Below are 23,556 nucleotides of genomic sequence, written 5' to 3'. Positions count from 1 at the left end.
TTTTTTACAAAAAAGAAGCCTGCGCCGGCTGGAGAAGAAGAAGGTCGAATGAACCCCTTTGCTAGGTTCTCTTTAATATATTCCTCCATAGAATGCGTCTCAGGCAGAGACAACGGATAAGTTCGGCCTCGAGGTGGAACCTTCCCTGGAACGAGATCAATCGGACAGTCCCATTCTCTATGAGGAGGAAGGATATCAGCAGAAGCTTTACTGAACACATCCGTGAAATCTTGATATGGAGGAGGTGGAACATCAGACGACCTGGGGGAGGAAGAACAGACAGGCAATACTTTAAACAAACATGTCTCAGCACAGGAGGAACCCCATGCCAGGATTTGCGTAGTCGTCCAATCAATTGTAGGATTGTGAAGACGGAGCCATGGAAGGCCCAGGACCACAGGATGTGTGGCTCTTGGAATCACTAAAAAAGAAATAAGTTCGGAATGAAGAACTCCCACTCTCAGACGAACTGGTAGAGTCCTTAAAGAAATAACTGCATCAAAAATTTTGCTGCCATCCACGGCAGTTAAAGAAATGGACGAAGGAAGTCTCTCGGTGGGTAGGGACCACCGTTTAACATAGGCTTCGGTAATAAAGTTCCCAGCTGCTCCGGAATCAAGGAGGGCAATGACGTTCCGATAACGTTGAGCAACTTGAAGCGAGACTGGGAGATTACAATCTTGAGGAGATGGAGAGGAGATCATTACTCCTAGCCGGCCCTCTCCTTGGCGAGCTAGGATTTGGAGTTTCCCGGACGTTTGGGACAGGCATTAATGGTGTGAGACGGAGCTGCACAATAGAGACAGAGAAACTCGGAGAGACGTCTTCGGCGCTCAGCAGGAGTTAAACGGGAACGGCCAAGTTGCATGGGCTCATCTTTAGATGGTGACAGTTGACGAGGAGGAGGAGCAGAAGATTTTGGAGCAGATGATCTTCCACGCTCAGTTGCTCTCTCTCTGAAACGTAAATCAACTTTCGTGCAGAGTGAGATTAGCTCATCTAACTTAGAAGGTAAGTCTCTGGTAGCTAACTCATCTTTAATACGCTCAGATAAGCCATGCCAGAATGCAGCATACAGGGCCTCGTCGTTCCATGCCAGTTCGGATGCCAGGATCTGGAACTGTATCAGATATTGTCCTACAGTACGTGACCCCTGGCGTAAACGGAGAATGTCGGATGAAGCTGAGGTTACCCGGCCTGGCTCGTCGAAGATGCGCCTGAATGTTGACACGAAGGCAGTGTAGGAAGATAGCAGGGTGTCGGACCTCTCCCATAACGGTGATGCCCAATCAAGGGCTGAGCCACTGAGAAGAGAAATAATGTAGGCAATTTTTGTACGGTCACTGGGAAAATTGCCAGGTTGTAGCTCAAACTGAATCTCACACTGGTTGAGAAATCCCCTGCAGAATCTTGGAGATCCGTCAAATTTTGCTGGCGTTGGAAGATGAAGACGTGGAGCAGAAATGGGTAAGGTGGGTGGGGTTATAGCTGGAGTCACTGTGGTTGACGCACCAGACGCGCCTGATCCACGGAGAGTTGTCTGAATCCCATCCAGCCGAGTAGAGAGATCCTGGAGACAGCGGATGATGTGGCCCTGTGCAGCCTCCTGATGTTCTAGTCGGGCTGCCAGTTCTTGCATCGGCCTGGCCGCTTGATCCTGGTCTCCGGCTGGATTCATTAGGTCAGTGCTTACTGTCACAACTGAGGGCCTGAGCTGACGGGAGGCAGCCTCAGTTGTAGGGGCTGAGATGTACCGGAACCTGGGAGGTTGTATCAGACCCCTGGACATGTAAGTAACATGAATAATAACTGCCCGAAGGCGTGACCACGACAACTTGGATAAAAGTCAATGATGTTTATTATGACAACTCCGCAACACAGCAGCAGTAAAAGAAAACGTAAAAGTCAGCAAAGAATAAATACAGTTCCTGGGTACTACAGGATGGCAGGAGCCACAGGGCACTGGTAGTGTGAGATAGTTCTTATGATCTTCTAGATGGAAAGTCCTTACCAGGCCCGACTGTAGCAATGGAGATAACCCAGGATTGTGCCAGCTGGTGTTCCAGGAAAAGCTGGGTTGCTGAAGATAAAACAGCTGCTGTGGATACTGGCTGGAACCAGACTGTTGTTAGCACGGAGTGGATACTGGCTGGAACCAGTTAAATAATAAATGAACTTGGGAGCGATGAAATATGAACTGAAATGTAGAACTTGAGAGCGGAGAAATAATAATACCGGTGGAGAGTGGTAAAGTGTAGAAAGGACACCGGCCCTTTAAGGGAAGCTGTACTCTGCTGGAAGCTGAGCTGGAAGCAGGTAATGTTGTAGCTGGAAACCGATGAATCCACAATGGATTGGAGAGTCAGGCTACACCGCAGGTGGAATGCTGGTGCGGGTCTCTATGGTGGAAGTCTTGAGACAGGAGCTGGAACCTGGAAGACAATCACAGGAGAGAGACAAACAGGAACTAGGTTTGACAACCAAAGCACTGACGCCTTCCTTGCTCAGGCACAGTGTATTTATACCTGCAGCAAGGAAGGGATTGGCTAGGCAATTATGCAGATTATCAATACTGAGAACAGATTGGTGGAAATGATCAGCTGACAGAATCCAAGATGGCTGCGCCCATGCAGACACTTGGAGGGAAGTTTGGTTTGTAATCCATGTGGTAATGAAAACAGTAATGGCGGCGCCGGCCACCGGAGACAGGAGGCGCCAGGCTGACAGATGCACATCCAACCACGCGGACACAGCGGAGGCCGCGGCTGACGTAATCGCCACTCAGACACTCTGCATGCAGAAGTTCAGGGACGGCGGCAGAGGCCGCGGGAGACGCCATGCCAGGTGTAATATGGCGTTTACTGTGACAGCGTCCCAGAGTGACAGGAGAGGATACAGGAATGTACACATCAGGATAACAGATGGAATCCGGTCCTGGAGCGCTGAGCCAGCCTTAGGAGGCATCTGATGGGTAAGAAATGGCGTCCAGATACCCGGATCGTGACACTGTATCCCTGTGATACTATTTGCAGAACCTAGGGATCCACCTGTGGGCAAGCCCACTGGTCCCTGAAGGTTCCCGAGACGCGCCCCTACGCACCTGTCTCCACCTGTGGAGCCCCAACGTCATGCGGTGGACTCAGAGGAAGCGGGGGAAGATTTTTGATCCTGGGAACTGGCTGCTGGTGCAGCTTTTTTATTCTTCCCTTGTCTCTGTGCAAAAAGGAAGCGCCTTTGACCCGCTTGCTTTTCTAAAGCCGAAAGGACTGTACCTGAAAATACAGTGCTTTCTTAGGCTGTGAGGAAACCTGAGGTAAAAAAATTTCTTCCCAGCTGTTGCTGTGGATACGAGGTCCCAGAACCCATCTCCAAACAATTCCTCACCCTTATAAGGCAGAATCTCCATGTGCCTTTTATAGGCAGCATCACCTGTCCCCTGCCGGGTTTCTAATACCATCCTGGCAGAATGGACATTGCATTAATTCTGGATGCCAGCCGGCAAATATCCCTCTGTGCATCCTTTATATCTAAGACGACGTCTTTAATATGCTCAATGTTAGCAAACTATTATCCCTGTCTTAGAGTATTAATATTATCTGACTGGGTATCAGACCACGCTGCAGCAGCACTATTTATGCTGAGGCAATTGCAGGTCTCAGTATATAACCTGAGTGTGTATATACAGACTTCAGGATAGCCTCCTGCTTTTTATCAGCAGGCTCTTTCAAGGTGGCCGTATCCTAAGATGGCAGTGCCACCTTTTTTGACAAACGTGTGAGCGCCTTATCCACCCTAAGGGATATCTCCCAACGTGACCTATCCTCTGGCGGGAAAGGGTACGCCATCAGTAACTTTTTAGAAATTAACAGTTTCTTATCGGGGGAACCCACGCTACTTTACACACTTCATTCATTCATCTGATGGGGGAACAAAACACTGGCTGCTTTTTCTCCCCAAAAATAAAACCCCTTTTATGTGGTACTTGGGTTCATGTCAGAAATGCGTAACACATTTTTCATTGCCGAGATCATGTAACGGATGTTCCTAGTGGATTGTGTATATGTCTCAACCTCGTCGACACTGGAGTCAGACTCCGTGTCAACATCTGTGTCTGCCATCTGAGGTAACGGGCGCTTTTTTGAGCCCCTGATGGCCTTTGAGACGCCTGGGCAGGCGCGGGCTGAGAAGCCGGCTGTCCCACAGCTGTTTTACGTCATCCAGCCTTCTATGTAAGGAGTTGACATTGTCGGTTAATACCTTCCACCTATCCATCCACTCTGGTGTCGGCCCCACAGGGGGCGACATCCCATTTATCGGCCTCTGCTCCACCTCCACGTAACCTTCCTCATCCCACATGTCGACACAGCCGTACCGACACACAGCACACACACAGGGAATGCTCTGACTGAGGACAGGACCCCACAAAGTCCTTTGGGGAGACAGAGAGAGAGTATGCCAGCACACACCAGAGCGCTATATAATGCAGGGATTAACACTATAACGGAGTGATTTTTCCCCCAATAGCTGCTTGTATAAACAATATTGCGCCTAAATTTAGTGCCCCCCCCTCTCTTTTAACCCTTTGAGCCTGAAAACTACAGGGGAGAGCCTGGGGAGCTGTCTTCCAGCTGCACTGTGAAGAGAAAATGGCGCATGTGTGCTGAGGGAGATAGCTCCGCCCCTTTTTCGCTGACTTTTCTCCCGCTTTTTTATGGATTCTGGCAGGGGTATTTATCACATATATAGCCTCTGGGGCTATATATTGTGATGATTTTGCCAGGCAAGGTGTTTATATTGCTGCTCAGGGCGCGCCCCCCCCCCCCCCCCCAGCGCCCTGCACCCATCAGTGACCGGAGTGTGAGGTGTGCATGAGGAGCAATGGCGCACAGCTGCAGTGCTGTGCGCTACCTTGGTGAAGACTGAAGTCTTCTGCCGCCGATTTTCCGGAACACTTCTTGCTTCTGGCTCTGTAAGGGGGCCGGCGGCGCGGCTCCGGGACCGAACACCAATGGCCGGTTCCATGCGGTCGATCCCTCTGGAGCTAATGGTGTCCAGTAGCCTAAGAAGCCCAAGCTACCACCAGTTAGGTCGGTTCGCTTCTTCTCCCCTTAGTCCCTCGCTGCAGTGAGTCTGTTGCCAGCAGATCTCACTGTAAAATAAAAAACCTAAAATATACTTTCTTTCTAGGAGCTCAGGAGAGCCCCTAGTGTGCATCCAGCTCAGCCGGGCACAAGAATCTAACTGAGGTCTGGAGGAGGGTCTTAGTGGGAGGAGCCAGTGCACACCAGGTAGTCCTAAAGCTTTCTTTAGTTGTGCCCAGTCTCCTGCGGAGCCGCTAATCCCCATGGTCCTTACGGAGTCCCAGCATCCACTTAGGACGTCAGAGAAAGACACAGATAACAATGCACCTGAGGCCCACTGGAAGGGTTAATTGTCTGCTGGCTATGATGTTCCCTAATGATTGTTTATGTGCATTTAAACTGTAATTGACAATTGGGAGGCAGGGACTAATACATAGTTACCTACCCTCCCTCATTCTGCAGGAGACTCCCTGAAATAGCAGCAATCTCCCTCACTCCCTGAATAGTCCAGCAATCTCCCTGATTGCACCTTATCCCCATTGTAGCTATTACATTCTTGGGGTAAAAAAGAAATCAGAGATAAATACATTCAAATGGGATCATCAGTTCATTTCTCTACATTGGTTATAAGGCGCAATGATCCCTATGGCTACATGCATTTTAAATAAGGTTCCTGTGGCCCCCTACAGTATATGGAACTTCTTGTAAAACACAATTACCAAACAAATTCTGCAAAATATCAGTGTATTTTCTTCAACAAATAGATCTTACTAAGTTTGGCCCTCATTTACATTTGGATGTAAGTCATTTTCCTCCCTGATGTAGCAGTACACGTCCGCGCTTTTAGTTATTACTTTCACAATCTCCCTGAAATGCTTTTTTCAAAAGTAGGCAAGTATGGACTAATATGAACATAAAATAAACGCTGTACAATGCTGAATAACTGGTGGTGCTATATAAACAATAATATAGGCCTACTATGGGGTCTATTCATGAAGCAGTGAAAAGTGTGGAGAAGTGAGACAGTGAAGAAGTTGTCCATGGCAACCAATCAGCATTGAAGTAACATTTAGAATTTGCATACTATACAATTGTACGGAGCAGCTGATTGGTTGCCATGGGCAATTTCTCCACACTGTTTTCACTGCTTCATGAATAGACCCCTAGATCACTGCTGGCACATGGAGATGACAATCTCCGAATGCCAGTGATCCAGCTCTACACAGGCTACTAACAGGACGCAGGTCTCACCCGTTTACACTGCCCTGTTATCCGGGCCCAATACTGCTCGCTACGCTCTAACACAGAGTCACGACCCTGGTTAATCTGGCAATAACCTAGGTTATTGCGGCCGTGTAAAAGGGGTACCACTGTACCATGAATGAACTGCTAAGGTACCGTGGAAACATTATATTTTAGAAAATAGTGCAAGTTAAACATGTCATTGTTATTGAAGCAGTAAAAACAATTAAAAGTCCATGGTTAATTAATTACAGTTCTAAAACTTTGAGATGCATTTTCTCAAATTTGACTCTTATCACTCCTATCTCTGACCCCTCTATATATTAGAACAGGAACTATTTATTAGAACACAGCATTTGGTCTATTCATGAAGCAATGAAAAGTGTGAAGTGAGCCAGTGGAGAAGTTGCCCATGGCAACCAATCAGCATTGACGTAACATTTAAAATTTGCATACTTTAAAATTATACAGAGCAGCTGATTGGTTGCCATGGGCAACTTCTGTACTGGCTAATTTCTCCACTCTTATCACTGCTTAGTACATCTCACCCTTAAGCTGCTTTCACATCGCAAAACCTGCTTTTGAAACGGTTCTTTAAACTGTTCTTAAAACGGGTCTGAGCAGTTAAACCCCCTTCACATCGCATGTTGTAACCAGTATATTACCATTTCATTACCGTTTTGGTACCTTTCACACTGAACCCGTTTCACCCATACAAAACAGTGGTTGTCATTTTAAATGTTTATTTCCTGCTTCTGCCTGGTGAGATCACACATGGAGACAGCCTATCACCTTCTGGGGCTTGCAAATACCGTTTCAGACTCTTTCACACTGCACAATTAAACGGGTCTGAAACAGGTAGGACCCTGCTTTTTTACCGTTTCAAAATACCGGTATTTTGTAAACGGTAAATTGAAGGTGGCCCTTTCACATCGCAGCTCGAACCATTTAGGAAGCCAGTAAAAACGGCAAATTACCGGATACAAGCTGCGGTGTGAAAGGGGTATTAGAGAAGCTGGCAAACTGTACCACTATTCCATGCTCGGGTCTTGGGGATTATGAGCAATGAGCACTACAGACTTCCGCAGGCAGTTGGATGAACAGCCCCAAGGTCCTCCTTGGTGTCCTTTCGGCCATGATCATAGCCATAGTTACCCTTCATGGAGAGGACCTTTCCCATAATCCCCTGGGTCCATGTCACCAAGTATTTGGAATAGTGACCTGTGGCGAGACACCGAACCCGAAGCGAGGCGAGCGTACAATGGTACATACTGCATAGATAAAACAAAATAACCTCAAACTAACGGAGAATGGATATAACATTAACGCGCTGTAAGGGCGGAAGTTCTCTACTGCAGTGCCCTCTTGTGCTGTCACTTCCTGGTCCTTTCCACGAGGGGAACATAGACACAATCATGATGGTATACAAAAAGCCGCAGCACAGCCAGAAGCTCCTGGAGTCACTGCCGAGCTGATAGAGCAGCCTGCTCTCCCCTCTGCCTTCTCCCTGCAGTGTCCGATTACAGGAAAGGAAGGGCACAATGTGAGTATCCTGCTGTCAGCCAGCACACACCTCACACTGTTAACTGTTTACTGCCTGGAAATTACAGTATATATTAGTAGCTGCATTCACACACAGCTGTAACTTCCTGCTCAGAGGTCCAATCATCCACTATCCCCCTGTCACCCCAGCCCGCCCAGTCACCTTCTATCCCCCCCAGCCCGCCCAGTCACCTTCTATCCCCCCCAGCCCGCCCAGTCACCTTCTATCCCCCTGTCATCCCGGCCGGCCCAGTCACCTTCTATCCCCAACTGTCACCCCAGCCCGCCCAGTCACCTTCTATATCCTTGTCACCCCGGCCCACCCAGTCACCTTCTATATCCCTGTCACGCTGGCCCGCCCAGTCACATTCTATTCACCCACCCCCCCGTCACCCCAGCCTGTCCAGTCACCATCTACCCCCCCCCCCCCCCCCCCGTCACCTCAGTCTGCCCAGTCACCTTCTATCTCCAACTGTCACCCCAGCCCGCCCTGTCACCTTCTACACCCCATGTCACCCCAACCTGCCCAGTCACCTTCTATCCCCAACTGCCACCCCAGCCCGCCTAGTCACCTTCTATCCCCCTGTCGCCCCAGCCTGTTCGGTCACCTTCTATTCCCCCTTCCCGTCACCCCAGCCCACCAAGTCACCTTCTATCCCTCTCACCCCAGCCCACCCAGTCACCTTCTGTCCTCCTGTCACCCCTACCTTATCAGCCACCCACCATCTCCTTTGTTACTCAAAATTAAGCACTTCTAGCTATATGGTAATAAATGTAGATTTATGGGTTGGTTAAAACTTAATTAAAAATAAGAATTTACTCACCGGTAATTCTATTTCTCGTAGTCCGTAGTGGATGCTGGGGACTCCGTAAGGACCATGGGGAATAGACGGCTCCGCAGGAGACTGGGCACATCTAAGAAAGATTTAGGACTATCTGGTGTGCACTGGCTCCTCCCCCTATGACCCTCCTCCAAGCCTCAGTTAGGAACTGTGCCCGGAAGAGCTGACACAATAAGGAAGGATTTTTGAATCCCGGGTAAGACTCATACCAGCCACACCAATCGCACCATATAACACGTGATAGGAACCCCGGTTAACAGTATGATAACAAAATGGAGCCTCTGAAGAGATGGCTCACAACAAAACCCGATTTTTGTAACAATAACTATGTACAGGTATTGCAGACAATCCGCACTTGGGATGGGCGCCCAGCATCCACTACGGCAGGCCTGGCCAACCTGTGGCTCTCCAGATGTAGTGAAACTACACATCCCAGCATGCCCTGCCACAGTTTTAGTATTCCCTAATAGCAAAACTGTGGCAAGGCATGATGGGACTTGTAGTTTCACAACAGCTGGAGAGCCACAGGTTGGCCAGGCCTGCACTACGGACTACGAGAAATAGAATTACCGGTGAGTAAATTCTTATTTTCTCTGACGTCCTAGTGGATGCTGGGGACTCCGTAAGGACCATGGGGATTATACCAAAGCTCCCAAACGGGCGGGAGAGTGCGGATAACTCTGCAGCACCGAATGAGAGAACTCCAGGTCCTCCTCAGCCAGGGTATCAAATTTGTAGAATTTTGCAAACGTGTTTGCCCCTGACCAAGTAGCAGCTCGGCAAAGTTGTAAAGCCGAGACCCCTCGGGCAGCCGCCCAAGATGAGCCCACCTTCCGTGTGGAATGGGCTTTTACAGATTTAGGCTGCGGTAAGCCTACCGCAGAATGCGCCAGCTGAATAGTGCTACAAATCCAGCGCGCAATAGACTGCTTAGAAGCAGGAGCACCCAGCTTGGTGGGTGCATACAGGATAAACAGTGAGTCAGTCTTTCTGACTCCAGCCGTCCTGGAAATATAAATTTTCAGGGCCCTGACTACGTCCAGCAACTTGGAATCCTCCAAGTCCCTAGTAGCCGCAGGCACCACAATAGGTTGGTTCAAGTGAAAAGCTGAGACCACCTTTGGGAGAAACTGAGGACGAGTCCTCAATTCTGCCCTATTCATATGGAAAATCAGATAAGGGCTTTTACAAGACAAAGCCGCCAATTCTGAAACCCGCCTGGCCGACGCCAAGGCCAACAGCATGACCACTTTCCACGTGAGATATTTTAAATCCACAGTCTTAAGTGGTTCGAACCAATGTGATTTCAGGAATGCCGGAACCACATTGAGATCCCAAGGTGCCACTGGGGGCACAAAAGGAGGCTGAATATGCAGTACTCCTTTGACAAAAGTCTGAACTTCGGGCAGTGAAGCCAGTTCTTTTTGGAAGAAAATCGACAGAGCCGAAATCTGGACCTTTATGGACCCCAATTTGAGGCCCAACGTCACCCCTGCTTGCAGGAAGTGCAGGAATCGACCCAGTTGAAATTCCTCCGTTGGGGCCTTCATGGCCTCACACCAAGCAACATATTTTCGCCAAATGCGGTGATAATGTCTTGCGGTGACATCCTTCCTGGCTTTGATCAGGGTAGGGATGACTTCCTCCGGAATACCCTTTTCCTTCAGGATCCAGTGTTCAACCGCCATGCCGTCAAACGCAGCCGCGGTAAGTCTTGGAACAGACAGGGTCCCTGCTGCAGCAGGTCTTGTCTGAGCGGCAGAGGCCAAGGGTCCTCTGTAAGCATCTCTTGAAGTTCCGGGTACCAAGCTCTTCTTGGCCAATCCGGAACCACGAGTATGGTTTTCACTCCTCACCTTCTTATTATTCTCAGTACCTTGGGTATGATAGGTAGAGGAGGAAACACATAAACCGACTGGTACACCCATGGTGTCACTAGAGCGTCCACCGCTATCGCCTGAGGGTCTCTTGACCGGGCGCAATATCTTTTCAACTTCTTGTTGAGGCGGGACGCCATCATGTCTACCCGTGGTTTTTCCCACCGGTTGACCAGCATTTGGAAGACTTCTGGATGAAGTCCCCATTCTCCCGGGTGGAGGTCGTGCCTGCTGAGGAAGTCTGCTTCCCAGTTGTCCACTCCCGGAATGAACACTGCCGTCAGTGCTAACACATGATTCTCTGCCCATCTGAGAATCCTTGTGGCTTCTGCCATCGCCATCCTGCTTCTGTTTACATGGGCGACCGCCGTGATGTTGTCTGACTGGATCAGTACTGGCTGGTTTTGAAGCAGGGGTCTTGCCTGGCTTAGGGCATTGTAAATGGCCCTTAGCTCCAGGATATTTATGTGAAGAGAAGTCTCCTGATTTGACCACAGTCCTTGGAAATTTCTTCCCTTTGTGACTGCCCCCCAGCCCCGAAGGCTGGCATCCGTGGTCACCAGGACCCAGTCCTGTATTCCGAATCTGCGGCCCTCTAGTAGATGAGTCCTCTGCAGCCACCACAGCAGCGACACCCTGGTTCTGGCCGATAGTTGCATCTGGAGATGGGACCCGGACCATTTGTCCAACAGGTCCCACTGGAACGTCCTTGCGTGGAACCTTCCGAATGGAATTGCTTCGTACGAAGCTACCATTTTTCCCACGACTCGTGTGCATTGATGTACAGACACTTTTCCTGGTTTTAGAATGTCTCTGACCAGAGATGACAATTCCTCGGCTTTTTCCAGTGGAAGAAACACTCTTTTCTGGTCTGTGTCCAGAATCATTCCCAGGAACAGAAGACGTGTCGTCGGGACCAGCTGTGACTTTGGAATGTTTAGAATCCAGCCGTGCTGTTGTAGCACTTCCTGAGAAAGTGCCACCCCCACTATCAACTGTTCTTTGGACCTCGCCTTTATCAGGAGATCGTCCAAGTACGGGATAATTAAAACTCCCTTCTTGCGAAGGAGTATCATCATTTCGGCCATTACCTTGGTAAAGACCCTCGGTGCCGTGGATAACCCGAACGGCAGCGTCTGGAACTGATAGTGACAGTCCTGTACCACAAATCTGAGGTACTCCTGGTGCGGAGGGTAAATGGGGACATGCAGGTACGCATCCTTGATGTCCAGGGATACCATGTAATCCCCCTCCTCCAGGCTCGCAATAACCGCCCTGAGCGATTCCATCTTGAACTTGAACCTTTTGATATAAGTGTTCAAGGTTTTCAAATTTAAGATGGGTCTCACCGAACCGTCCGGTTTCGGTACCACAAACATTGTGGAGTAGTAACCCTTTCCTTGCTGAAGGAGGGGTACCTTGACGATCACTTTCTGTGAATACAGTTTTTGAATAGCCACCAACACTGCCTCCCTGGCAGAGGGAGTTGCCGGCAAGGCAGATTTTAGGAAACGGCGGGGGGGAGACGTCTCGAATTCCAGCCTGTACCCTTGAGATACTACTTGAAGGACCCAGGGATCCACTTGTGAGAGAGCCCACTGTGTGCTGAAAAACCTGAGACGTGCCCCCACCGTTCCCGATTCCGCCTGAGCAGCCCCAGCGTCATGCTGTGGACTTACCGGACGCAGGGGAGGACTTCTGCTCCTGGGAACTAGCTGTGTGCTGCAGCTTTTTCCCCCTTCCTCTGCCCCTTGGCAGAAAGGATGAGCCTCTAGACCGCTTATTTTTCTGGGGCCGAAAGGACTGTACCTAATAATACGGTGCTTTCTTTTGCTGTGGGGTAGCCTGAGGCAAAAAAGTCGATTTCCCAGCAGTAGCTGTGGAAACGAGGTCTGAAAGACCTTCCCCAAAAAGTTCCGCCCCTTTATAGGGTAAAACTTCCATGTGCCGCTTGGAGTCGGCATCACCTGACCATTGCCTAGTCCATAACCCCCGTCTGGCGGCAATGGACATAGCGCTTATTTTTTATGCCAGCCGGCAAATATCCCTCTGTGCATCACGCATGTATAAGACCGCATCTTTTATATGGTCAATCGTTAGCAAAATATTGTCCCTATCCATGGTATCAATGTTTTCCGACAGGGAGTCGGACCACGCAGCAGCAGCACTGCACATCCAAGCTGATGCAATAGCGGGTCTCAATATAATGCCAGTGTGTGTGTATATAGCTTTTAGGGTACTTTCCAGCTTTCTATCAGCAGGTTCTTTTAGGGCGGCCGTATCCGGAGACGGTAGTGCCACCTTCTTTGATAAGCGTGTCAATGCTTTATCTACCCTAGGGGGTGTTTCCCAGCGTGACCTATCCTCTGGCGGGAAAGGGTACGCAGCCATTAACCGTTTAGAAATGATCAATTTCTTATCTGGGGAAGTCCACGCTTCCTCACACACCTCATTTAATTCGTCAGATGCAGGAAAAAATAAGATTTTACTTACCGATAAATCTATTTCTCGTAGTCCGTAGTGGATGCTGGGGACTCCGTCAGGACCATGGGGAATAGCGGCTCCGCAGGAGACAGGGCACAAAACTAAAGCTTTAGGATCAGGTGGTGTGTACTGGCTCCTCCCCCTATGACCCTCCTCCAAGCCTCAGTTAGGATACTGTGCCCGGACGAGCGTACACAATAAGGAAGGATATTGAATCCCGGGTAAGACTCATACCAGCCACACCAATCACACCGTATAACTTGTGATCTAAACCCAGTTAACAGTATGACAAACGTAGGAGCCTCTGAACAGACGGCTCACAACAAATAACAAACCGATTTTTTTGTAACAATAACTATGTACAAGTATTGCAGACAATCCGCACTTGGGATGGGCGCCCAGCATCCACTACGGACTACGAGAAATAGATTTATCGGTAAGTAAAATCTTATTTTCTCTGACGTCCTAAGTGGATGCTGGGGACTCCGTCAGGACCATGGGGATTATACCAAAGCTCCCAAACGGGCGGGAGAGTGCGGATGACTCTGCAGCACCGAATGAGAGAACTCCAGGTCCTCTTTAGCCAGGGTATCAAATTTGTAGAATTTTACAAACGTGTTCTCCCCCGACCACGTAGCTGCTCGGCAGAGTTGTAATGCCGAGACCCCTCGGGCAGCCGCCCAGGATGAGCCCACCTTCCTTGTGGAATGGGCCTTGACAGATTTAGGCTGTGGCAGGCCTGCCACAGAATGTGCAAGTTGAATTGTGCTACAAATCCAACGAGCAATCGTCTGCTTAGAAGCAGGAGCACCCAGCTTGTTGGGTGCATACAGTATAAACAGCGAGTCAGATTTTCTGACTCCAGCCGTCCTTGAAATGTATATTTTCAATGCCCTGACAACGTCCAGCAACTTGGAATCTTCCAAATCGCTAGTAGCCGCAGGCACCACAATAGGCTGGTTCAGGTGAAACGCTGACACCACCTTAGGCAGAAAATGAGGACGCGTCCGCAGTTCTGCCCTGTCCGAATGGAAAATCAGATATGGGCTCTTATACGATAAAGCCGCCAATTCTGATACTCTCCTGGCTGAAGCCAGGGCCAGTAGCATGGTTACTTTCCATGTAAGATATTTCAAATCCACCGATTTGAGTGGCTCAAACCAATGGGATTTGAGAAAATCCAAAACTACATTCAGGTCCCACGGAGCCACTGGGGGCACAACCGGGGGCTGTATATGTAGTACTCCTTTTACAAAAGTCTGGACTTCAGGAACTGAAGCCAATTCTTTCTGGAAGAAAATCGACAGGGCCGAAATTTGAACCTTAATGGACCCCAATTTGAGGCCCATAGACAATCCTGTTTGCAGGAAATGTAGGAATCGACCCAGTTGAAATTCCTCCGTGGGGGCCTTCCTGGCCTCACACCACGCAACATATTTTCTCCAAATGCGGTGATAATGTTGTGCAGTCACCTCCTTCCTGGCTTTAACCAGTGTAGGAATGACCTCTTCTGGAATGTCTTTTTCCTTTAGAATTCGGCGTTCAACCGCCATGCCGTCAAACGCAGCTGCGGTAAGTCTTGGAATAGACACGGTCCCTGCTGAATCAGGTCCCGTCTTAGAGGTAGAGGCCACGGATTTTCCGTGAGCATCTCCTGAAGTTCCGGGTACCAAGTTCTTCTTGGCCAATCCGGAGCCACGAGTATCGTTCTTACTCCCCTTTGCCGTATAATTCTCAGTACTTTGGGTATGAGAGGCAGAGGAGGAAATACATACACTGACTGGTACACCCACGGTGTTACCAGAGCGTCCACAGCTATTGCCTGAGGGTCTCTTGACCTGGCGCAATACCTGTCCAGTTTTTTGTTGAGGCGAGACGCCATCATATCCACCTTTGGTTTTTCCCAACGGTTCACAATCATGTGGAAGACTTCTGGATGAAGTCCCCACTCTCCCGGGTGTAGATCGTGTCTGCTGAGGAAGTCTGCTTCCCAGTTGTCTACTCCCGGAATGAACACTGCTGACAGTGCTATCACATGATCTTCCGCCCAGCGAAGAATCCTTGCAGCTTCTGCCATTGCTCTCCTGCTTCTTGTGCCGCCCTGTCTGTTTACGTGGGCGACTGCCGTGATGTTGTCCGACTGGATCAACACCGGCTGACCCTGAAGCAGGGGTTTTGCCAGGCTTAGAGCATTGTAAATTTCTCTTAGCTCCAGTATATTTATATGAAGAGACATCTCCAGGCTTGACCATACTCCCTGGAAGTTTCTTCCCTGTGTGACCGCTCCCCAGCCTCTCAGACTGGCATCCGTGGTCACCAGGACCCAGTCCTGTATGCCGAATCTGCGGCCCTCTAACAGATGAGCACTCTGCAACCACCACAGAAGAGACACCCTTGTCCGTGGCGATAAGGTTATCCGCTGATGCATCTGCAGATGCGATCCGGACCATTTGTCCAGCAGATCCCACTGAAAAGTTCGTGCGTGGAATCTGCCGAATGGAATTGCTTCGTAAGAAGCCACCATCTTTCCCAGGACTCTTGTGCATTGATGCACAGACACTTTTCCTGGTTTTAGGAGGTTCCTGACAAGTTCGGATAACTCCTTGGCTTTCTCCTCCGGAAGAAACACCTTTTTCTGAACCGTGTCCAGAATCATTCCCAGGAACAGCAGACGTGTTGTCGGGGTCAACTGAGATTTTGTAAAATTCAGAATCCACCCGTGTTGTTGCAGCACTACTTGGGTTAGTGCTACTCCGTCCTCCAGCTGTTCTCTGGACCTTGCCCTTATCAGGAGATCGTCCAAGTAAGGGATAATTAATACGCCTCTTCTTCGCAGAAGAATCATCATTTCGGCCATTACCTTGGTAAAGACCCGAGGTGCCGTGGACAATCCAAACGGCAGCGTCTGAAACTGATAATGACAGTTTTGCACCACGAACCTGAGGTACCCTTGATGTGAAGGGCAAATTGGGACATGCAGGTAAGCATCCTTTATGTCCAGGGACACCATAAAGTCCCCTTCTTCCAGATTCGCTATCACTGCTCTGAGTGATTCCATCTTGAACTTGAATTTTTGTATGTACAGGTTCAAAGATTTCAGATTTAGAATAGGTCTTACCGAGCCGTCCGGCTTCGGTACCACAAATAGCGTGGAGTAATACCCCTTTCCCTGTTGTAGGAGGGGTACCTTGACTATCACCTGCTGAGAAAACAGCTTGTGAATGGCTTCCAATACCGTCGCCCTGTCTGAGGGAGACGTTGGCAAAGCAGACTTTAGGAACCGGCGAGGGGGAGACTTCTCGAATTCCAACCTGTAACCCTGAGATACTACCTGCAGGATCCAAGGGTCCACCTGTGAGCAAGCCCACTGTGCGCTGAAATTCCTGAGTCGACCCCCCACCGCTCCTGAGTCCGCTTGTACAGCCCCAGCGTCATGCTGAGGGCTTTGCAGAACCCTGGGAGGGCTTCTGTTCCTGGGCAGGGGCTGCTTGCTGCCCTCTCTTACCCCTTCCTCTGCCCGGGGCAGATATGACTGTCCTTTTGCCCTCTTGTTCTTATAGGACCGAAAGGACTGCGGCTGAAAAGACGGTGTCTTTTTCTGTTGGGAGGGGGTCTGAGGTAAAAAGGTGGATTTTCCGGCAGTTGCCGTGGCCACCAGATCCGATAGACCTACGCCAAATAATTCCTCCCCTTTATACGGCAATACTTCCATATGTCGTTTGGAATCCGCATCACCTGACCACTGTCGCGTCCATAAACTACTTCTGGCAGATATGGACATCGCACTTACTCTCGATGCCAGAGTGCAAATATCCCTCTGAGCATCTCGCATATAAAGAAAAGCATCCTTTAATTGCTCTATAGTCAATAAAATACTGTCCCTATCCAGGGTATCAATATTTTCAGTCAGGGAATCCGACCAGACCACCCCAGCACTGCACATCCAGGCTGAGGCGATGGCTGGTCGCAGTATAACACCAGTATGTGTGTATATACTCTTTAGGGTAGTTTCCAGCCTCCTATCAGCTGGATCCTTGAGGGCGGCCGTATCAGGAGACGGTAATGCCACTTGTTTTGATAAGCGTGTGAGCGCCTTATCCACCCTAGGGGGTGTTTCCCAGCGCGCCCTAACCTCTGGCGGGAAAGGGTATAATGCCAATAACTTTTTTGAAATTAGCACTTTTCTATCTGGGTTAACCCACGCTTCATCACATACATCATTCAATTCCTCTGATTCAGGAAAAACTACAGGTAGTTTTTTCACCCCCCACATAATACCCCTTTTTGTGGTACTTGCAGTATCAGAGATATGCAAAGCCTCCTTCATTGCCGTGATCATATAACGTGTGGCTCTACTTGAAAATACGTTTGTTTCTTCACCGTCGACACTAGATTCAGTGTCCGTGTCTGGGTCTGTGTCGACCGACTGAGGTAAAGGGCGTTTTACAGCCCCTGACGGTGTCTGAGACGCCTGGGCAGGTACCAACTGGTTTTCCGGCCGTCTCATGTCGTCAACTGATTTTTGTAATGTGCTGACATTATCACGTAATTCCATAAACAAAGCCATCCATTCCGGTGTCGACTCCCTGGGGGGTGACATCACCATTACCGGCAATTGCTCTGCCTCCACACCAACATCGTCCTCATACATGTCGACACACACGTACCGACACACAGCAGACACACAGGGAATGCTCTTATCGAAGACAGGACCCCACTAGCCCTTTGGGGAGACAGAGGGAGAGTTTGCCAGCACACACCCAAGCGCTATAATATATATGGGAACAACCTTATATAAGTGTTGTATCCTTATAGCAGCTTAAATATATAAAATATCGCCAAAAAAAGTGCCCCCCCTCTCTGTTTTACCCTGTTTCTGTAGTGCAGTGCAGGGGAGAGTCCTGGGAGCCTTCCTCACAGCGGAGCTGAGCAGGAAAATGGCGCTGTGTGCTGAGGAGAATAAGCCCCGCCCCCTATTCCGGCGGGCTTTTCTCCCGTAGTTTGTAATATCTGGCAGGGGTTAAATACATCCATATAGCCTCAAGGGCTATATGTGATGTATTTTTTAGCCATAAAAGGTATTTACATTGCTGCCCAGGGCGCCCCCAGCAGCGCCCTGCACCCTCCGTGACCGTTGGTGAGAAGTGTGTGACAAACAATGGCGCACAGCTGCAGTACTGTGCGCTACCTTCAAGAAGACTGAAGAGCCTTCTGCCGCCGGTTTCTGGACCTTCAATCTTCAGCATCTGCAAGGGGGGTCGGCGGCGCGGCTCCGGGACGAACCCCAGGGTGAGACCTGTGTTCCGACTCCCTCTGGAGCTAATGGTGTCCAGTAGCCTAAGAAGCCAATCCATCCTGCACGCAGGTGAGTTGAACTTCTCTCCCCTAAGTCCCTCGATGCAGTGAGCCTGTTGCCAGCAGGACTCACTGAAAATAAAAAACCTAAAAACTTTTTCTAAGCAGCTCCTTTAAGAGAGCCACCTAGATTGCACCCTGCTCGGACGGGCACAAAAACCTAACTGAGGCTTGGAGGAGGGTCATAGGGGGAGGAGCCAGTACACACCACCTGATCCTAAAGCTTTAGTTTTGTGCCCTGTCTCCTGCGGAGCCGCTATTCCCCATGGTCCTGACGGAGTCCCCAGCATCCACTTAGGACGTCAGAGAAACTACTGGTAGTTTTTTCTCACCAAACATAATACCCTTTTTTGTGGTACCTGGGGTATCATCAGAAATGTGTAAAACATTTTTCATAGCCTCAATCATATAAAGGGTGGATCTATTGGAGGGTACACTCGTCTCATCATCGTCGACACTGGAGTCGGTATCCGTGTCGACATCTGTATCTGTCATCTGAGGTAGCGGGCGTTTTACAGCCCCTGATGACATTTGAGACGCTTGGACAGGCACAAGCTGAGTAGCCGGCTGTCCTATGTCGTCAAACCTTTTATGTAAGGAGCTGACACTGTCACGTAATTCCTTCCATAAGTCCATTCACACTGGTGTAGACCCCGCAGGGGGTGACATCACATTCACAGGCATTTGCTCCGCCTCCACATCATTATCCTCCTCATACATGTCGACACAGCAGTACCGACACACAGCAGACACACAGGGAATGCTCTTACAGAGGACAGGACCCCACAAAGCCCTTTGGGGAGACAGAGGGAGAGTATGCCAGCACACACCAGGGCGCTATATAACACAGGGATATCACTATACAGAGTGTTTTCCCCTATAGCTGCCTATATAGTCCGTAGTGGATGCTGGGCGCCCATCCCTAGTGCTGATTGTCTGCAATACTTGTAAATAGTTATTGATACACAAATCGGGTTGTTATTGCGAACCATCTATTCAGAGGTTCCATTGTTATCATACTGTTAACCGGGGTTCCTATCACGAGTTATATGGTGTGATTGGTGTGGCTGGTATGAGTCTTACCCGGGATTCAAAATCCTTCCTTATTGTGTCAGCTCTTCCGGGCACAGTGTCCTAACTGAGGCTTGGAGGAGGGTCAAAGGGGGAGGAGCCAGTGCACACCAGATAGTCCTAAAGCTTTCTTTAGATGTGCCCAGTCTCCTGCGGAGCCGTCTATTCCCCATGGTCCTTACGGAGTCCCCAGCATCCACTACGGACTACGAGAAATAGATTTACCGGTGAGTAAAATCTTATTTTCTGGTCTGTGTCTAGGATCATGCCTAGGAGAGGCAGATGAGCTGTAGGAACCAACTGCGACTTTTGGAATATATAGAATCCAGCCGTGTTGCCGTTACACTTCCAGAGAAAGTGATACTCTGTTCAGCAACTGCTCTCTTGATCTCGCTTTTATGAGGAGATCGTCCAAGTACGTGATAATAGTGACACCTTGCTTCCGCAGGAGCACCATCATTTCCGCCATTACCTTGGTGAATATTCTCGGGGCCGTGGAGAGACCAAACGGCAACGTCTGAAATTGGTAATGACAATCCCGTACCGCAATTCTGAGGTACGCCTGATGAGGTGGATAAATGGGGACATGAAGGTATGCATCCTTTATGTCCCGAGTCACCATAAGATCTCCCCCTTTCAGGCTTGCAATGACCGCTCTTAGCGATTCCATCTTGAACTTGAACCTTTTCAGGTATATGTTCAGGGATTTTAAATTCAATATGGGTCTGACCGAACCTTCTGGTTTCGGGACTACAACATGGTCGAATAATAACCCCCTCCTTGTTGGAGGAGGGGAACCTCGACCACCACCTGTTGAAGATACAATTTGTGAATTGCAGTTAACACTGTTTCCCTCTCGTGGGGGGAAGCCGGCAGGGCCGTCGGTGAGGAGGCATCTTCTCAAAGTCCAGCTTGTTTCCCTGAGACACAATATCTATTGCTCAGGGATCTAACAGGGAGTGAACCCACTTGTGGCTGAACTTACGAAGGCGTGCCCCCACCGGGCCTAGCTCCGCCTGTGGAGCCCCAGCGACATGCAGTGGATTTTTGTAGAGGCCGGGGTGGACTTCTGTTCCTGGGAACTAGCTGTGTTGTGCAGCTTCTTTCCTCTGCCCCCGCCTCTGGCAAGAAAGGACGCACCTCGGACTTTCTTGTTTTTTTGTTCGAAAGGCTGCATTTGATAATGACGTGCTTTCCTAGGCTGTGCAGGAATATAAGGCAAAATATCAGAATTACCAGCTATAGCTGTGGAGACCAGGTCCGAGAACCCCTCTCCACACAATCCTCAGCCTTCCATATGCCTCTTAAGTCTGCATCATCTGTCCATTGCATATTCTACAGGACACGTCAAACTTTTGACTCTAGGACCCAGTATACTCATGTCACTTTGGGCATGTTTTATTATATATATCTCTTAAGACAGCATCTTTAATCTCTCTCTCTCTCTCTCTCTCTCTCTCTCTCTCTCTCTCTCTCTCTCTCTCTCTCTCTCTCTCTCTCTCTCTCTCTCTCTCTCTCTCTCTCTATATATATATATATATATATATATATATATATATATATATATATATATATATATATATATATATATATATAAAGATTTTACTCACCAGTAAATCTATTTCTCGTAGTCCGTAGTGGATGCTGGGAACTCCGAAAGGACCATGGGGAATAGCGGCTCCGCAGGAGACTGGGCACAACTAAAGAAAGCTTTTAGGTCACCTGGTGTGCACTGGCTCCTCCCACTATGACCCTCCTCCAAGCCTCAGTTAGGACACTGTGCCCGGACGAGCTGACATAATAAGGAAGGATTTTGAATCCCGGGTAAGACTCTTACCAGCCACACCAATCACACTGTATAACTCGTGATACTATACCCAGTTTAACAGTATGAAAAACAACTGAGCCTCTCAACAGATGGCTCAACAATAACCCTTTAGTTAACAGTAACTATGTACAAGTATTGCAGACAATCCGCACTTGGGACGGGCGCCCAGCATCCACTACGGACTACGAGAAATAGATTTACCGGTGAGTAAAATCTTATTTTCTCTGACGTCCTAGTGGATGCTGGGAACTCCGAAAGGACCATGGGGATTATACCAAAGCTCCCAAACGGGCGGGAGAGTGCGGATGACTCTGCAGCACCGAATGAGAGAACTCAAGGTCCTCCTCAGCCAGGGTATCAAATCTGTAGAATTTTGCAAACGTGTTTGCCCCTGACCAAGTAGCAGCTCGGCAAAGTTGTAAAGCCGAGACCCCTCGGGCAGCCGCCCAAGATGAGCCCACCTTCCTTGTGGAATGGGCTTTTACTGATTTAGGATGCGGCAGTCCAGCCGCAGAATGCGCCTGCTGAATTGTGCTACAAATCCAGCGAGCAATAGTCTGCTTAGAAGCAGGAGCACCCAGCTTGTTGGGTGCATACAGGATAAATAGCGAGTCAGTTTTCCTGACTCCAGCCGTCCTGGAAACATAAATTTTCAAGGCCCTGACTACGTCCAGCAACTTGGAATCCTCCAAGTCCCTAGTAGCCGCAGGCACCACAATAGGTTGGTTCAAGTGAAAAGCTGATACCACCTTAGGGAGAAACTGAGTACGAGTTCTCAATTCTGCCCTATCCATATGGAAAATCAGATAAGGGCTTTTACATGACAAAGCTGCCAATTCTGACACACGCCTGGCCGAAGCCAAGGCCAATAACATGACCACTTTCTACGTGAGATATTTTAGATCCACGGTTTTAAGTGGCTCAAACCAATGTGATTTTAAGAAACTCAACACCACGTTGAGATCCCAAGGTGCCACTGGAGGCACAAACGGGGGCTGAATATGCAGCACTCCCTTCACAAACGTCTGAACTTCTGGTAGTGAAGCCAGTTCTTTCTTGAAGAAAATCGACAGAGCCGAGATCTGTACCTTAATGGAGCCTAATTTCAGGCCCATAGTCACTCCTGCTTGTAGGAAATGCAGAAATCGACCTAGTTGAAATTCCTCTGTTGGGGCCTTTTTGGCCTCACACCAAGCAACATATTTCCGCCATATGCGGTGATAATGCTTTGCAGTTACATCTTTCCTGGCTTTAATCAGCGTAGGAATGACCTCCTCCGGAATGCCCTTTTCCTTCAGGATCCGGCGTTCAACCGCCATGCCGTCAAACGCAGCCGCGGTAAGTCTTGGAACAGACAGGGCCCCTGCTGCAGCAGGTCCTGTCTGAGCGGCAGAGGCCATGGGTCCTCTGAGATCATCTCTTGAAGTTCCGGGTACCACGCTCGTCTTGGCAAATCCGGAACCACGAGTATTGTTTTTACTCCTCGTTTTCTTATTATTCTCAGTACCCTTGGTATGAGAGGCAGAGGAGGGAACACATAAACTGACTGGTACACCCACGGTGTCACCAGAGCGTCCACAGCTATCGCCTGAGGGTCCCTTGACCTGGCGCAATATCTCTCTAGTTTTTTGTTTAGGCGGGACGCCATCATGTCCACTTGTGGACGTTCCCATCGATTTACAATCAGCGTGAAGACTTCTGGATAAAGTCCCCACTCTCCCGGGTGGAGGTCGTGCCTGCTGAGAAAGTCTGCTTCCCAGTTGTCCACTCCCGGAATGAACACTGCTGACAGTGCTAGTACGTGATTTTCCGCCCATCGGAGAATCCTTGTGGCTTCTGCCATTGCCATCCTGCTTCTTGTGCCGCCCTGTCGATTTACATGGGCGACTGCCGTGATGTTGTCTGACTGGATCAGTACTGGCTGGTGTAGAAGCAGGGATTTTGCCTGACTTAGGGCGTTGTAAATGGCCCTTAGTTCCAGAATATTTATGTGTAGGGAAGTCTCCTGACTCGACCATAGTCCTTGGAAGTTTCTTCCCTGTGTGACTGCCCCCCAGCCCCGAAGGCTGGCATCCGTGGTCACCAGGACCCAGTCCTGTATGCCGAATCTGCGGCCCTCTAGAAGATGAGCACTCTGCAGCCACCACAGCAGAGACACCCTGGTTCTTGGAGACAGGGTTATTAGGCGATGCATCTGAAGATGCGATCCGGACCATTGGTCCAACAGGTCCCAC

General features: G+C 49.4%; 1 protein-coding gene across 1 annotated transcript in view; it reads left to right on the top strand.

Moving 5' to 3' along the window:
• Positions 1 to 7,728: 7,728 nt before the first annotated feature.
• Positions 7,729 to 23,556, top strand: part of LOC135054852 (gastrula zinc finger protein XlCGF57.1-like) — a 105,134-nt gene continuing 89,306 nt past the window's right edge. The window contains exon 1 of the mRNA XM_063958256.1: positions 7,729 to 7,866. The gene's annotated coding sequence lies outside the window, so the exon portion shown is untranslated. The remainder of the gene's footprint in view (positions 7,867 to 23,556) is intronic.

Source organism: Pseudophryne corroboree, chromosome 3 (genome assembly GCF_028390025.1).
Source record: "Pseudophryne corroboree isolate aPseCor3 chromosome 3, aPseCor3.hap2, whole genome shotgun sequence".
Lineage (NCBI taxonomy): Eukaryota > Metazoa > Chordata > Amphibia > Anura > Myobatrachidae > Pseudophryne > Pseudophryne corroboree.
The sequence above is the reverse complement of the archived record's forward strand: the minus strand, read 5'-3'. Positions and strand labels throughout refer to the sequence as shown.